The 16,755-nt window shown below is 39.3% G+C and overlaps 1 protein-coding gene across 2 annotated transcripts in view; it reads left to right on the top strand.

Annotated features, from left to right (window-relative positions):
- Positions 1-8,849: 8,849 nt before the first annotated feature.
- PSMD14 (proteasome 26S subunit, non-ATPase 14) overlaps positions 8,850-16,755 on the top strand; it is a 48,710-nt gene continuing 40,804 nt past the window's right edge. The window contains exons 1-3 of one of the 2 annotated variants that reach the window (XM_063341622.1): positions 8,850-8,984; positions 12,342-12,392; positions 14,570-14,650. The gene's annotated coding sequence lies outside the window, so the exon portion shown is untranslated. The remainder of the gene's footprint in view (positions 8,985-12,341; positions 12,393-14,569; positions 14,651-16,755) is intronic. The other variant, XM_063341623.1, reaches the window with a different exon arrangement.

Genomic DNA, 16,755 nt, shown 5'->3' on the forward strand with positions numbered 1-16,755 from the left:
GAAACAAAACAAGAGCCAAAGCAAACTTTAAGGTTTGGGCTAGTATCAACAAAGTCTGAATATTAACAAAACTAGGCAGCAGATACTGAAGTCTTTTCTTGGACTTCAATAGCTGGCCATTTACATCATGATATATGCGCATGAAGTTCTCTGGGCTATTAAACAAGTTATATTGGTTTAATCAGGTAGATACAAAAAATCTGTGGTCTCAGCACAAGTTGTTTTGCTACTAGATTAATCCAAATCCATTATCTTAAAAAGTCTCCAAATCACAATTATAGGTTGTGTACTGTATCACATTTTAACAACTCAGCAACCTAGATACCAGCAATACAACATTTTTAAAAACTTAATGAATATCCATTTTTCATTGTCTGGTTTCAATATTTTATTTAATTACAACAAGCTTTTGTATTTACCTTTGCCTCATACATTCTGCTTATCTGTGTGATGTTCTGCTTATCAGGATTTAGACCCATTTTTATCCGTGAAACAAAATATTATCATTTACACAGTGCTGTGACAACTAACACTTTAACAGCAAGAATAAACAAGGGAGTCCTATTTACTCTTTTTAGGTGACGAACTAAATCTGAAATAAAACCATAATATAAAATTTAAATTTAATTAAAATTAATTTAATTTAATTTAAAATTAACACAAACTATTCACAGAATAGATCAATGATGCCTTAAGTACCTGATACTGAGAGATGCCCCATCAGTTCTCAGGAACTCAAAAGACAAATATGCACATATTTTTATTAAAAATATTATGTGCATGTGTAATATTTGCATCTACCTCTTCTTCAAGGGATAAAAATGTCTTACTGTTTGATTACGTTAGCAAAAAATATCTGAAATGGAACATATTTCCCACATCCTACCTTTGCAGAGAAAAGGCTTAGGTTCAATTGGTGCTTGGACTGAACTCTGGACCTGGAATAAGATGGGGGGAAAAAAAATGTTTAGTAGTTCAAGCTAAAAGAATCAGGACTCCCTAAATGAAGAAAAAAATCTGGAGCCACATAAATTTAAAACAAAAAAGGCTGATATTAGAAATCTGGGACATATTAAGGGTTTCTTCAGATCATCTCTACAATGGAGATTCAAACTGCCACCACATGGTCCCAAATATTTAGCTCTACAAATACCAACTGTTACAACATGTAATTAAAGTCAGTGTATAGCCTTTAATCAACTGAATCAAGATAGCTAGTGAGAAGAGATAAATTGCTACTGTGTTTATTTATGGCACCTAGCCAATACAACCAAAATAATGACCTTGCCTTACCTGAATAGTTTATTGCCAATTGCAAGTACTCTGCCTATTCCAATTACATTTCTATCAACGTTTGTTAAGGAGCTTGCCTATTCTGCAGAAAAAAACCCTGAAAAATGGTATTTCTGACAATTCAGGTACTACAAGAATGAAACAAACCTTTTCTTACGTACTTCTACTATTTTTACTGTGATCTACACAGAGTACAAGAGATGATCACAACTGTACAACTTGTGCATAGTCAAGAAACAATTACGCTATATTTTCCTTTTCCTTCTACCAGTGCCTCATATTACAAAAAGCTGAACTGACTGAAATATGATGTATATGTTTAATCAATAAAATAGCTATTTTCTAAACCAAGCAAGAAGGAGAAATATCTAAATTTATCTAGCTAGCTGTTTATAATTTGTATTTTCTCAGAAAATTTCCAAACACAGTAAGGATCCGTCATGCTTTAATGTTTATAAGCATAGCAGAGAATTCTACTAAGGAGAACATGGAAAAAAGAGTCAGAGCAGTGAAGGGGGGAAATGCCATGGGGTGTATCTTGGTGGACTGCAAGAACTGAAACCATCCTAAAGAGTCAACATGATCTGACCAGTAGCTTGCATAACGCTGAAGAGGAAGACTATGTGGAAGTCACAAATTTCATGTGTAAGTTAGATACATTATTTTGTATTTAGCTCCAGTTTCTATTTGAATAGAAAGTACAGGTTCTTTCACTTCTTAGGTGACAGTGTAAATCACAAATGATGAACAGAACCTTGTTCTACAGAGGCACCAAGACTGCAAATACCTTATTTTCTGCTAATCACTGTGATTATTAGAGTAACAAGATCTCTACAGATTTAATTAATTTATGGAGAGCATTGTAGAATGAAGCTATGTAGCAATTCTTCATTACTTTTGTGTCATCAGAGAATTTCCAAAATCTATAAATTGCATCCCTGTTTGTGAGGTAATTTCAAAGAAAAAAGTTCTGGCTGAGCAGAAAATCTGTTTTCCTAGAATAGTATCATCCCTACCATCCCTTTAATAAGTCATTATAATTACTTTCACTGTTGTCACCATTATGTCTTCCACCAGTATAGTCATGGATAGCTTTTCTTTAGCATATCTTTACAAGTTGAGTTTAAAGCAATCTATTTTCTGCAAAATGGCTGCTTTCATTGTATACAGGACACTGAACCTCTTGTGCGGGACCTTTTCACCATGTTGTGATTGATTTTACATCTATTGAAAACAAGTCTGGTCTCTGCCATTTGTTTACCCTTGTATTCTCTCTTTATGCTTTGGTATGCATTTTTAATTAGATACACTCCAGTTCTTTCACCACTAGCTAACACTTTTATTTGGGAAGCAGTCTTTACTAGCCTTGCAAATATCCGCTGTTCTTTGCAATGTCAAGTCCTTTTCTCACCTTGCTTTGACTTGGTTATCACTTATATCACAAGTAATTCATCCATCTGTTAACTGCTCCAATTCACATTACTTGGCTTTATTTTAAAGATCTTAACAATGGTCAATGGTCTCATCTGGCAGCTGGTTTCTTGTAAAAAATGTGCCTTTCCCAAGTGACATTCTTGTGAGGATCAAAATATTCAGTGAATGGGTTTTATCTAGCAGTTTACAGGTCCCTCAGGCTCTCCATAGAACATATTGTATATACCCAGTGCTTTGGGCATGCCATGTGTAGCAATGTGGAGGACTTCACCTTCTTCAGTTTTATTTCACCCTTCTCCAGCTTTCTGTCATGTTTTCTTTCCATACTGTGGCTTAATTCTTGCCACAGAAAAAAAAAAAAAATGACACATACCCTGCATCTTCATGAATGTTTCAGTTTGAATCCAGAGTGTGCCTTTAAAGCAAAACTGTTTGTTCTGGTGCACTTTGGTGCTTTGGTTTGTCCCATGAAGCTGTCTGGGAGCTCTGGAAGTGGATTCTTTCATAAACTGCAGACCAGGAACATGCTTAATACACTTTGATTGCAAATGGGACTCAATTAGAGCTATCCAAAGTAAAAAATGTTGAAAGAAATATAGCGTGGTTGCCTGTTTAGCCCTACGGTTTTGTTCCTAGTAGCCTGTACTACTTCCCAACACAGAAGTGGTTGAAATTGTCTTAATTTCTTGGCTCTCACTACCTGACATTGGTGAAAATCATTATACCAGTTACACAGCACTTTTGTAAAGGAATGTTTCAGTCCAACAACAGAAATATCTTAAGTACTAAAGAAGTGTAAAATTTATTTTTATTGTGTCACAAATAAGGGGAAAAACTCCCACTGGATAAAGAAAAAAATAAGAATTAGGAGGAACACAGTTCCATCCCACAGTAATCCAGAAAAAAAACCCCACAGTATGTCCACTTTACATACCACCTTTCTCTTAATTTACAGTCTTCAATTTACAGTCTTCTAGACAGTTATTTAAATAATCTGTCTCTCACGGAGTAGCACCTTTGAAATTGCCAGGGACACAAACCCACTTCTCTGTTTCCTCATAAAAATTTTCCATAGACACCCCCAACACAAGCATTTCCAGCAAGACTGATTTTTTTCTTGGCCTTATCTTCTCCAGATGGTTTGTAGATAGTTCTCACAACTCAGCCATCACTTTAAATAGACATAAAAAGACAAAAGTCCAGTTTCCTTTAGGACTGTATATGAAACTTGTATTGGCTGGTGAATACTGAAACTTTCAATATAAACAAGATCTTTTGGCTCCGCTTGTGTGGAGGGATATTATGGCTCACTGTAGGGAACATTTACTTTCTTAATATTCTCTGCCTTCTAAACTGGGATGGATTATATAAAAATACGTTGTTACCCTGCTTCTCACCCAAATTAATCTGGGTTTATACTTGTCATACTTTAATGGGCAGGTCTATGTTTTGGAAGAGATTAAAATAGTTTTGTTTGCACGTTTTCAATAATCATATGCTTCATGATTAATGAAGCCTTTTTCAAACCTTTAACAGCCTTCTGCAGCTGACTGTAGTAACGTTGAGGAAACTAAAAAAAAAAAAAATCTTACTTTTATATACTATCTTTAACTAATCTTGTAAAATTGTATTCATTGTCTGTGACAAGACCTGTTATTAGTCTGCATGCAGCAAAGAGTTGATCAGGCATTTTACAAGCTGTTGGGAATGTCACAGAGGTCATCGTAAGCACTTCTAACTGTTTTGAGTGCTTGCCAAGTATGACAGAAGAAACCATTTTCCCATATACAGGTTTGCCAAGACAGAGCTCCAGTCCATTCCCAGGGTAAAAGGCTGCAGTTTAAGAAACTACTATTCCTCTGTTACTTTTGCAGTGTTTGACTACCAAACATAGCTCTACGGAAAAAAAAAATAAAAATCAATAGCGTGCTGCTTCTGACTCTGTTATCCCCTCACAAGGATGACGTCAGCTCTTGTACTCCCCAATGTATATTCATTTCCTATGCTCTGTTCTACATGCTTAAAGATAGAAAATACAACTGTGTTTTGTCCAATCCACAGTGCATCACGTATTCTAATCCCAGGCTTTCTAAAATGGTATCTTCTGTTGGGTTTTTTGGTTTTGGTTTTTTTTTTTTTTATATATTATAACAAAGTCCTGGAGACTTCCTCCTATCCTACCACAAACAGCATTCTGTTTGTCTATACGTATGCTTTGCAAGAAAATTGTGGCCAATCTCCCAGTGTATTCTTCGCATTCTACATACAACTCTCCAATTTCATCACTCAGCTCTGTAAAATTAAACTCATTAATTACAAAGCTGCAGGAATATTGTCGCTTTAACCCAATCACAAACAGACATGGGGGGAAATCATACACCAGATAAGCCAGGAGTTAGGAAAAAATGGTCTGATCTCTCAGCAAGTCTGGTCCCTTTTGATCGCTTTACTATAAGCAAGGATAGGTTAGTATAGGGAAAACTGTAAGAAGGTAAGGGTCCAATTAAAAGAAGTTTTTATCACCAATGACAGCCATTCAAGTAATAAAAAAGGGAATAAATCTTGAACATTTTCATTCAGCACTGCATTTCAGCAAAACAATAAATAAAAAATCTTCTGTGGATTAGTGCTGGTTAGATGAAAACAATGAGGGATTCAGTAGCATGCAAGAGAGTGCCCTTCAGATTAAATGACAATTTGGAAGTGTTTAACAACATATGGTCTCTTTTCTTTGACATATACGATTAAGAATATATCTTTTTTATATCAAAATATAAAATACCATCTGTCATAAGTACCAACTATGATACTGCCTCTATATATCCAATTAATTCAGTATACTTTCTAATGTAAATATTTCTCCTATTTTCTCCCTTTTTCTTCTTCTGTAACTATATTTATTTATAAAATTTCAATGAATGTATATATTAAAAAAGTCAATACTATGACTTGAAATGTAATTAGGAATAACAATGAAAGTCTGTTTCACTTTGTGTTTCATAGGAGAAGGGACAAATCTTCACATGGTTTGAAATTACATAGCTCATTTAAGTCAGTGGGTATAGGTAAATTACTAGGATCTTACTATATTGCTTTTCCTTATTATACACGTTAACCCAGGGGAATGCTGACTTTTTATAAATATTTTTGTTTCTTTCCTCAGAAGTTCAGAGTTCCTTGAAGACACGACTGCAGAGTGAGAATCAAAATATAACGAGTATTTCTCATTAATGTGTCATAATTACAGTGAACATGGAGGAATAAAAAAGGATTGCTCTTGAAAATCAGTAAAATATATAACGCATTTCAGTTCACTGAATTAATACTTCAGCTCATTAACGTAGTCTTAAAATAAAAGAAAGAACCTTTGACTACATAATTATTTTAATTACTTTTGAGAACATTAAAATATGCAAAAGTCTCAAAATACAGTCTCAAGACTGTAGGAGCTAAGTTTTACCATGTTAGAACAGGAAAGAATGTGAAGCAGGGTGCAAGTTTTCTTCTGTATGAGACAAACATACATACATACACATACACAGACAGACACACATACATCTTTACTCTTTTTTTTTTTTTAATAATTTGGCTGTGGGTGCAGCAATAAACTGCAGTAATAAGTTTTGCATTAGTAACATGAAAAATAAATGGCTGACCCACAATATAAACTACATTTTAAGCCTTCAGCTTTTTAAGAATCTTTTGGGAGTTTTAACTCTTGTGATTCCCTCAGCCTAGTAAAGATCTGAAAAGGGATGGGAGAGACAATTATAAGAATATTGTTTTTCAAAAAGATTGCCCCTCTTAAAAAGCAGAATAGTAGGTTATCATTGTAATTCACTTTGTTTTGATTCATTTTACACATCACAGTAAAAAACCCTAATACTTCCAAGTCCACCAAAGTGTCATGGAAGGGGTGACTACATCTGTCTGAGGTTATTTCAGTATAAGATACTACCTTCTCACCTAGGCTTCCACATAGATGTCTGTGAGCAGAAAATGCTGACCATCTTCTAATACTACATTCTCAATTCTTAAAGGAGTTCTCAAAAACAAACCATAATGCTCTTCTTGGTCATTCATGGTGGAAACTATACACAGTCCAAATAAATTGCTTTTATAGGTACTTAAGTTGTCCAATACTTTCTAAAATATTTGTAATATTTCAGTAACTAGATATAAATGAACTTTTTAAAAGTCATACTATTTTAGCCATAAGTTACTGAGGCACTGAGTTAGAATCATAGAACGGTTTGGGTTGGAAGGGCCCTTAAAGATCATCTAGTTCCAACCCCCCTGCCATGGGCAGGGATACCTCCCCCTAGACCAGGTTGCTCAAAGCCCCATCCAGCCTGGCCTTGAACTCTTGGAGGGATAGGATATCCACAACTTCTCTGGGCAACCTGTTCCAGTGCCTCGCCACCCTCAGAGTAAAGACTTCCTAATATCTAATCTAAATCTACCCTCCTTCAGTTTAAAACTGTTACCCCATGTCCTATCATTACACTCCCTGATAAAGAGTCCCTCCCCATCTTTCCTGTAGGTCCCCTTTACATACTGTAAGGACGTTATTAAGGTCTCCCCGGAGCCGCCTCTTCTCCAGGCTGAACAACCCCAACTCTCTCAGCCTGTCTTCATAGGAGAGGTGCTCCAGCCCTCTGATCATCTTCATGGCCCTCCTCTGGACTCCCTCCAACAGGTCCACGTTGGGGGCCCCAGAGCTGGATGCAGTACTCCAGGTGGGGTCTCACCAAAGCAGAGTAGAGGGGCAGAATCACCTCCCTCCACCTGCTGGCCATACTTCTTTTGATGCAGCCCAGGATGTGGTTGGCTTTCTGGGCTGTGAGCGCATATTGCCAGCTCATGTTGAGCTTCTCATCAACAAACACCCCAAAGTCCTTCTCCTCAGAGCTGCTCTCAAGCCCTTCTCTGCCCAGACTGTATTTGTGCCTGGGACTGCCATGACCCAGGTGCAGGACCTTGCACTTGGCCTGCTTGAACTTCATGAGGTTTGCATGGGCCCATCTCTCAAGCCTGTCAAGGTCCCTCTGGATGGCATCCCTCGCCTCCAGCATGTCGACCCTGCCACACAGCTTGGCGTCGTCGGCAAACCTGCTGAGGCACATGTTCACATATTGTCTGAAAAAGTATTTCCTTCGCCTTATGTTTTCCTCTTTTAATTTACAAAAGAGTATTTGCTCCTGTGTTAACATAAGGATAATTGAAATTCCGGTTTGCTTCTCTGCATCATTCATCAGCATGCATGCTTTTATCTGATTATCTCCTATTTGTCTTCTCTGTTTGGCAAAAATTCTTTTTTCCATTTCTGCTTATGCTGTTTATATACATATTACCCTTCTTATTACTCTCTTCTAAATCCTCTTATTTTCTGTAATACTGTTTTCGAGAGGAGTACGTGTAGTAGTGTTCCTATGACAGTAATAATTCTTTTATTGATTTTATGACATATTCGTTGATTTTTCTGCCATCTTATTGTCCAGTTATTTGAGCACAGGCGCCATTCAGCTGCAATTTGATTCTGTGCTACGGAAAAAGTTAACCCACAACACTTTGCAGCAAAACCATTTAAGCGTTTCAGTTCAGCATGTACCACTTTCCACTCTGCGCCGCTTAAGACAGCATCCCTCTGAAGGTCTCTGCGCCCAAAAGAAAAGTAACTGCAACAGCTAACGGATTTGTTAGTGCACATTCCAGCAAGCACAATGGACAACGCAGGTGGGACCAGAGCATCCTGCTGCCTCAGGGGCTTCTCAGGCCCCTTCTCACTACGACCGCCAGGCTCTCAGTAGCCGCAGGCCTCAGGCCGGCCACAACTTCCCCCTCGGGTCTCGCCGTCCCTGGGGCTGGCCTGCACGGGTGGGCCGGGGACCGCCGGGGACCGCCGCGGCCGGCTGCGGCTACGCGCCCCTGTGATGCCCAGGAGAGGCCTCTTTTCTTGCTCCGCCTCCCCGAGGAAGGCCGACGGCTACAGCGGCCGGGGCAGAGGACGGTTTAATGGCCGCGGCAGCTCCCAAGCGCCAGCGCCAAGCGCGGACCCGCCGGCGGCACGCGCCGTTGCCATAGCTCCCAGCCCCCCCCCGCCCCTTCCCGGGCTGCGGGACCGGAAGGCCCCGCCGCGTGCCCTTTGAACCGGGAAGTCCTCGCCGAGGCCTGGGCGGACTCGGTTTGAATGAAATCCGGCTGATTCACGGCGGCCCAGGCTGAGGCGGCGCGGCCGGGGAGGGTTCTGACCGCAGGTGAGGGTCTGGTGGGGCGGCCGCCCTCCTCGTGGGGACCATCGGAGACCCTACGCCGCCCCTGGGGGCCTTGCTGCGGCGTGGGGCGGCCTCTCCGTGGCGGCGCGAGTGGGGCCCGCCTGGAGTGGGCCCGAGCGCCGGGCAGGGAGGCGGGTAGTGGGAACGGGAGCGGCGCCGTCGCTTCCCCGGGCAGGGCTGGTAGCCCTGTGGGGGTGGCTTTCTCCCCGTGGGGCACTGGCCCGGGCGGGGAGCGCGCTGGGCCCTGACGGGTCGGCGGTGTCTGGCCGAGTTTGTGCTGGTTGCGCCTGAAGAAAGTTTGGACGCTTTCGGGCCGCGGCGGGGCCGCCGACAGTGGGGGCGAGGAGGTGGCCGGGCCCGGGGGAGCGGCGCAGGGGGGAGCCGGCCGCTGGAGCGGGCAGCCTGGGTTTCGGCGCCTCACGGGCCCGGAGCGGCCCTGCCGCCTTCCCGGCCGAGAGCAGCCGCCCCGTTTCCCTTCGGCAGCGCCTGGCTTGGGGCCGTTGGCCGGGCACCGAGTGTCGCAGGCGGTGCCTCCCAGCGCCAGTCTGTTCTGCGGGTAGCAGCAGTCTGTTTCCCCTCAGAGAGACTTCACGGATTGAAACGCGGCTGCTGCAGCTTCTGGAGTGAAGCACTGCTGCGATCGCCAGCAGTGCCCGGCTCGAGTTTATTATGGAGGGAGAAGGAAGCTAGGGCAAAGCGCCGGCTGGGATGTGTGAAGGAGAAAAAATCTTTAATCCGTGTCAGGAATGAGGAAGCAGAATTAAGTAGGAAAGGAGTGATAATAAAAAGTAACAGTGCTGTTTCTAGTGTGCAGCAAACTTAATCGTTTTCAGGACAAGTTTGTGTGGTATAGTTAGATAATTGTAAACAGTTGACAATCTGAGTGTGTACTGATGTCATCTCTTAAAGTTGTACATGTTTCTGGTACACTGTAGAAAACCAGGAAAACAACAAGGATCGAGATTGACTTTTTTGGAAAAGTTTTATGCAAATGTATTTGAAAGCTATATATGGTTGAAAAGGTACTAGGCAAGCTGAAAAGTCTGAGAGGTTTATATTAATTTTAAAGGTTTTACCCCCATGTGTGCTGTATGCCTCGGATATAGGGAACGCGTTTGGAAGAAGATTTGCTGAGAAGAGCACTGTTTGTGAGCTTGTGTTATGGAAACGAGGAAGATTTGTGTTTGTAAAGAAATTCAGAAATTGGCTTGCAAATTAATTGCTTCTGTATCACTTAGCCGTGACTTTGAGCAACTAGGTTTTGCCCATAGCTTAATGGGAAGTTTGCATTCCATCAGCTGTTCTAACATCAGGGATATTGACTTGATATCTATGGTTAAGAAAATGAGAAGTTAGAGCATACTTCAAAATTAAGGTTAAATAATACCAAGATATCAATAGGTTTGTAAACTTTCTGTGAATTGAGTCAATCATGACAGGCATTGTGGAGTGTATACTAATAGTAGCTACAGCTACCTCCTAATGTCTGGGATGATGGGAAAGGACAGGTAGTTAGGATACTCTGAGTAACAGAGAACCAGTGTGATGAGTACTTGCTGGAGTTGGGGGGCGGGGAACAGTTCCACAGCAGTTATGTGTGTACCCCCTCCCCTTCTGCAGATTTCAGAGAAACTCATTATTTTATATATAGCATAAAATTAAAATTAATTTTGTGGGTTTCTGTGGTGATGTGATTTGTTAATGAATCTTCCCTTATCTGTAAGTTTGGTGGGGATAACATTAAGTAGCTTTAGAGTAGTCTGCTTGTGTCTGAGTTACTTTAGTAACTCCAGTTCAGCAATGAATGTGGTAGAATTAGATTTGCTGTGCTTCCAGAGATCAGAAAGCAGACTCTGAGAAGCTAACCTGCCTACTTTCTAGTCCAGCTCAGGTCTATTGAGATTCAGGTCTTTACAGTCGAGAAACATTGGGTTTACATAGCTGAGCACATTATGGAAGCAAAATAGTTATGTAGCTGTGGACTTGCACTACTGAGAGTGCATTCATTCATGGCATGGTTAATCTTTAGCTTTAATGAACAGATTACTGAGAACTGATGGTAATCTTTTTTTTTCCTTTCCTCTTTTCATACAAAATGTATAGGAAGATAGAATTCCTCCCACCCACTAATTTACCTTCGTAGCTTTTTATCATCCCTAGTGAAGTTGAAATTGTTATAGTCGCAGCAAAACCTTAAACCATGTTTTAGTTGCTGTTAATAAAATTGTTGATTCATCTGCTATGTGGAACTTCTCAACAGGAGATCTGGAAGTGCTTATACAAAGCTTAATATGTAGTCTCAGGTGGAGAAACTGAGTTACTAAAAATGAAATTATTTGCATGAAATCACTCAGTGTACAAACTGCAAAGTGTGGAGTGAGTAGACCTGAGTCTAACCTGATACTCTCCCCACTAATAGGGCAGTTTAGTAGCCAGTGTTTTCTCTTCCATGTATGTTGAAGGTAATTTTGATTATTTTTTTTAAATTTTTTTTTTACCAACTCAAAAGTTGTCAGTCCAGGAGAACCCTCTTTCGTTGAGGGATTGCATCATAGAGTGTTAATGCTAGATAAAAATAGTGCACTGTAGTGTGAAACTCATGTGTCTCATGCAAAGGGATACAGTAATTTAAGACACTATTTCAATTCGACTTCAAAATACGTGCTGAAACATGCCAAGTATAAGCACAGTAGCTATTGATTTATACCCACATGTATATATGCATTTCTGTATAATGTATTTATATAATTTCATCCCTATGTTACCTAAGGAAAAACTTCATTATTAGAAGTCAGCATTTAAGTCAACATTTGAGTCAACATTATTACTTGAAAGTAATAACCAACAATTGAATGGTGAACCAGAGCTCTCCAAAGGGACAACTCTTGCCAATTATTACAGTAGTATTATGAACAAATACTAGACGTGAGTTTTTAAAAAAAATTCCTTTTTCAGATCAGTTCTGAGATGCTCTATGTATACTTCCACTGCATTATTAATAACGACAGATTTTTCCCTTTTGAGGCCAGGACAGTTAAAAGAAAATTACAATGATGGAGGTTTGGGTTTTTTGAATACCATCTGAGGTTTTTTAGCTGATGTGTTTCAATCAAGGACATACACAAGCAGAGAAGTTGCTTAACTTTTTTGAAGCCATCAGTGATCACATTGATCTCGATGAGTGCACGTCATCCAAATCCTGCAGTGCACCAAAATACAAATTCATTATGATTATAGATTATAACTGTCTGCCTGCAATTTTCCGGTATGGATATATGATATGTGTACTCACTTCCTTAAAGCTTCACTTAAACAGAGACTGTTAACTCTTCCTTGCAGACAGAACGAAATATTACCAAATACTTTTTGCTGACCTTGGAAGGAAAGGAGGTAAGATTTACTGTGAACTGTTTGTTTGCTTTTCTCTGTTTTTTTATATATTTGTAAGTTTATATGTATGTGTGTGTATGTATATAGGGGAAAAAACAACAGGCAAGTGTGTAATCAAAACTGGCCTTTTGCACTTTGCAGCAGCAAGGGGAAAAATTCTCAACTATAAGTTACCACGTGGTGTGCCTCCCCCAGGGATCTCACAGAGATCTGTTTCTTTAATATCGCTGTAGGAGGTGGTTAAAGGGAATGCAAGATCCCTGGGTGGCTAAAAGTGAATTGGGTTGTAACTCTGAAGTCCGCTTGTGAACTGGTGGCAGTTCTGTTGCAGCCTGTGCTATTATAACTGCTGGCTGTTGTGGTCCTGTCTCATCTGATCTCTCCTGGACCATTTCCTTGTGCGAAGCTGGCAGAAATGTAGCAGCTCTTCTTTTGACTTGTTAGTGGAAATCCACCCCAACCTGTCAGCACTGAGGAACTCTGACTTGTTCTTTCTCCTCTAACTTTCCAGGAAGATTAAGACATCTTCCTTTGCTCTTCTGTTGTGGTTTAACCCCAGTTGGCAACTAGGACCACGCAGCCACTCACTCGCTTCTCTGCCCCCCTCAGTGGGATGGGGAGAAGAATCAGGAAAAAAAAAAAGGAAAAATTGAGGGTTGAGATAAACACAATTTAATAGGACAGCAATCGAAGAGAAAATAATAATAGGATATACAAAATGAGTGATGCACAATGCAATTGCTCACCACCCAGTAATTGATGCCCAGCCAGTTCCCAAGCAGCGATTTCCACCCCCGCCTCCTGGCCAGCTCCCCCAGTTTATGTGCTGAGCATGATGTCATATGGTATGGAATATCCTTGTGGCCAGTCTGGTTCAGCTGTCCTGGCTGTGTCCCCTCCCAGCTTCTTAGGTGCCCCTCATATTCTTGATGGCAGGCCAGTATGAGAAGCTGCTGACTTCTCATACTAGTATGAGGTAACTATAATAATATAATATATTGATATATAATGATAGTAACTAAAATATTAGTGTGTTATCAACATTATTCTCATCCTAAATCCAAAACATAGCACTATATCGTCTGCTAGTAAGAAAATTAACTCTATCCCAGCCGAAACCAGGACTTCTTTGAGATAAGGTTCAGAAGGGTATCTGTTAAATAACTTCAGTTACTTAAAACAAAGAAAAAAACCAAAAAACACCACCAAAAAACACAACCAAAAATGCCAAAGACATTCTTTGGGCAGCTTTAGCTTAAAGAATGATTTGACATAAATGTCTTCTGGAGTCTGGACTAGCGTTAGAAGACCTCTTTTTCTGTTATGCCAAGACAACTGTTTCTGGGATGCAGTGTGAATCCTTTCAGAGAAGCGAACAGGGTTAAAACCAACGTTTTTGTTAGCCTATCAGTTTACTGCAAGGCTACACAAATGGCTGTCCTGGCAGTACTGAGAAGGCAGCATCAAGTTGGTAAGCAGCAGCAGCAGCTTCCCCACTGCTCCTTATGTTAACATTGACATTGAAAAAAATGTCTATCAGATCGTGGCCACAGATCATTTCACAGATCGGTTTTAAAACACTACACTACAAATGATTGAGTGGATGCAATTAGTGGGCAGTGTTCTCTGGGAGGAAAACAACACGACTTTTAACTCCTAAACTGAATGTGAAGCATTCTTTTTCAACTTGAATTCAGGCAAACCTAAAGGCCTCAGACTTTCCCAGTCACACCAACTGCTCCTGCAGAAATAGACAAGAAAACCATCCATACTTGCAGACTGCTCTTTGCCTTTGTGGTTAAGCCATCTTAGCTATGGCAAAATCTTCTACAATAGTAATAAAGGACCATAGTTTCAGTTTCTAACAGCATTTTAAATTACTGATATGCTGTAAGTTGTTTAAACAGGTTATTAAAGTACTTTAGTCTTCCATGTCATTTTGAGAAACTTGGAAACTTCTTTCAGTGTTACAGATACTTGAGCAAGACGTGGCATGTACCACTTCCAGGGATTATATGATACAAGCCAAAAAACAAAAAAAGTGTTCTTTTGGTTATTCGTCAATGGTGCTTTGTCCTTTTGTATGTCATCAATGTAATACTTCTTTTTACATGTGGTACTGTTTCTAAATTTTACTGGGTTTCTGCCCTTCCCCTGCTTTCTATTTCCTTCTATAGGAAAGAGACCTACTGGCATCATCTTTATAGTCAGAAGCTGCTGCTGAGTTTGTTCTGCGATCACCCCTTGCTGAGCACCAGGTTAGAAATGCATATTTGCTTTGTTTGTAAGTGCTGAAGTTATCTTAATTAAGGTCTAAAAATTTTGCTCAAGCTGTTTTAAGGTTTACAAAAGCATTATTTCGTAAGCAGATCTATGGCTGAAATAATATTTGGTCACAGTGGATTAACAAAAATTAAAATTAGTTTTAATTTGGATCGCTAACCTAAATTCTTCAGATGTTTATGAACAAATATGTTTAGGTCTAAATATACTATAACCTACTAAAACAATTCCATTTACAAATAAGAAAGTAAAGTATTAGTTGCCAAAACTCTAACCAGAGCCATGGAGCTAGTGAAATAATTTGTGGTGCATCTAGAACTGGATTGTGGAGATTTTCTTCCTGTGCTATCATCTTGAGAATCTGAACATCTTCAGTTTGGTGGCTAGTCTGTGATAGTTAGGTGGGAAGTGTTATATCCCTCCAGTTCTGTAAGACAATGAGATTTTTGTTGTTCCAAACCTGGAAAGTTATGCTGATCAGTAATGAGTTTGTGTAACTAATCAGTCTAATCCAACTTTAATACAGCAAAATGTGCTTCTATAAATGATGTACTATTCTGTTGGGTTAGAAACTGGAATAAATTACGTAAAGAAAATATTAATGATCTAGAAAAAAACTATTGTTTTTCACTTGCTAAAGTGAAATGTTAATAGGTATAAGATTTGTTATTCAATATTATTTCTTAAATGTACATAGGTAATGTATCTCATCACCTTATGGAAGCTGCTGTAGTTGTAGGAGAGGCCAGTTTTAGGATTACCAGTTGTAGAGACTAAGAGTTTCTTAAAATAAATGTACAACTGTGATTGATTAAAATCATAATTTTGGTAGTTTTAATCTACTTCTCAGCTACTCTTCAGCCCTCACTAGTGTCATGAAAGATGAATCATTGTGGGTTTCAATGGAGGAGTATCTACCACAAAGGGGTAAAATGAAATGGAGTTGGCGTTAATTTGTACTCGTGACTGCTTTATTGGAGCCATTTACCGTGTGCTTACATAATACCTTTAAATGGCAACTTAACCTTTCTGTGGAAATCCTACAAATTGATTTGGAATTTATTGTAGTTCAGGATAGAAAACTGTATACACTTTGTGTGCAGCTTTTGCCTGTAATAAAGAAGCTTGGTTTCAGTGACTTTCTGAAAAGAAAAACATAACCATTGACCTTTAATAAACTTCATATTAATTCATATAGTGACAAGGTAGCTTTAAGAAAGTACTTATTCGTAGTTGAGGCTGCAGTTGTTGGGTTTGCATGTTCTACAGAGTCAAGGTAGTGAGTCAACAAACTAATAGCTTGCTAGAGCATTAAACTAGGAAAGTGAAATTAACAAATAGAGCAAGTGTTACTGATCCATGTGTCTGAAATTGGTAAAATTCCATACATGATTAAAGTAGGAGTTAGATAATCTTGTCCACTGTTAGCCTTAAATGCTGCCTCCCTGTGTGTTAACGAGAAGCTTAAAATACTTGTTTTAAACTTAAACTGAAATAAAGCCTGTTAGTATCTAGCCAGTAAAAATATTAGCAAATTTCTGAAGGATTAATGAGATGACATTTACCTTCAACATAAAGACTTTTATTTTTAATATACAAAGCAAATCTATTTTTCATGGTAAGTTCAAAGTTCCGTTGCATAATTAATTTTAAAAGAAGGTTCTTGAATAAGTATTGTTAATGCAGTGTATTGGAATTACGTATATAATTTTCTTACATGTAATGTAACATTTTGAGGATGAATGTATTTCGGAAATGTCATTACTTGCTGTTCTCAATTGCTATTAGAGCACCTGAACAGGCTTTATAATGTATTAAAACTGGTGCAATTATGATCATAGTGTCTGATGCTTTACTTTGTATCTTCTACTTCACAAATAAAATAAGCCAGTAAAATTTACTAATTTCTGTAAGCCTTGTAACTGGCTTGATTTGCTGAAAGCAGCTGTTTAAAAAGTAATATTCAGTAGTTTTTGTTTATTTTATCACATAGTTTTGTTGTATAAAGCTAAGTAGTTGAAAAAGCCAAGTAAACAAGATAAAAGTCTGTTACAGTTGGGACGGAACCCTTACTTAGATA

The sequence above is a fragment of the Chroicocephalus ridibundus genome, chromosome 7 (assembly GCF_963924245.1).
Source record: "Chroicocephalus ridibundus chromosome 7, bChrRid1.1, whole genome shotgun sequence".
Taxonomy (NCBI): Eukaryota; Metazoa; Chordata; class Aves; order Charadriiformes; family Laridae; genus Chroicocephalus; species Chroicocephalus ridibundus.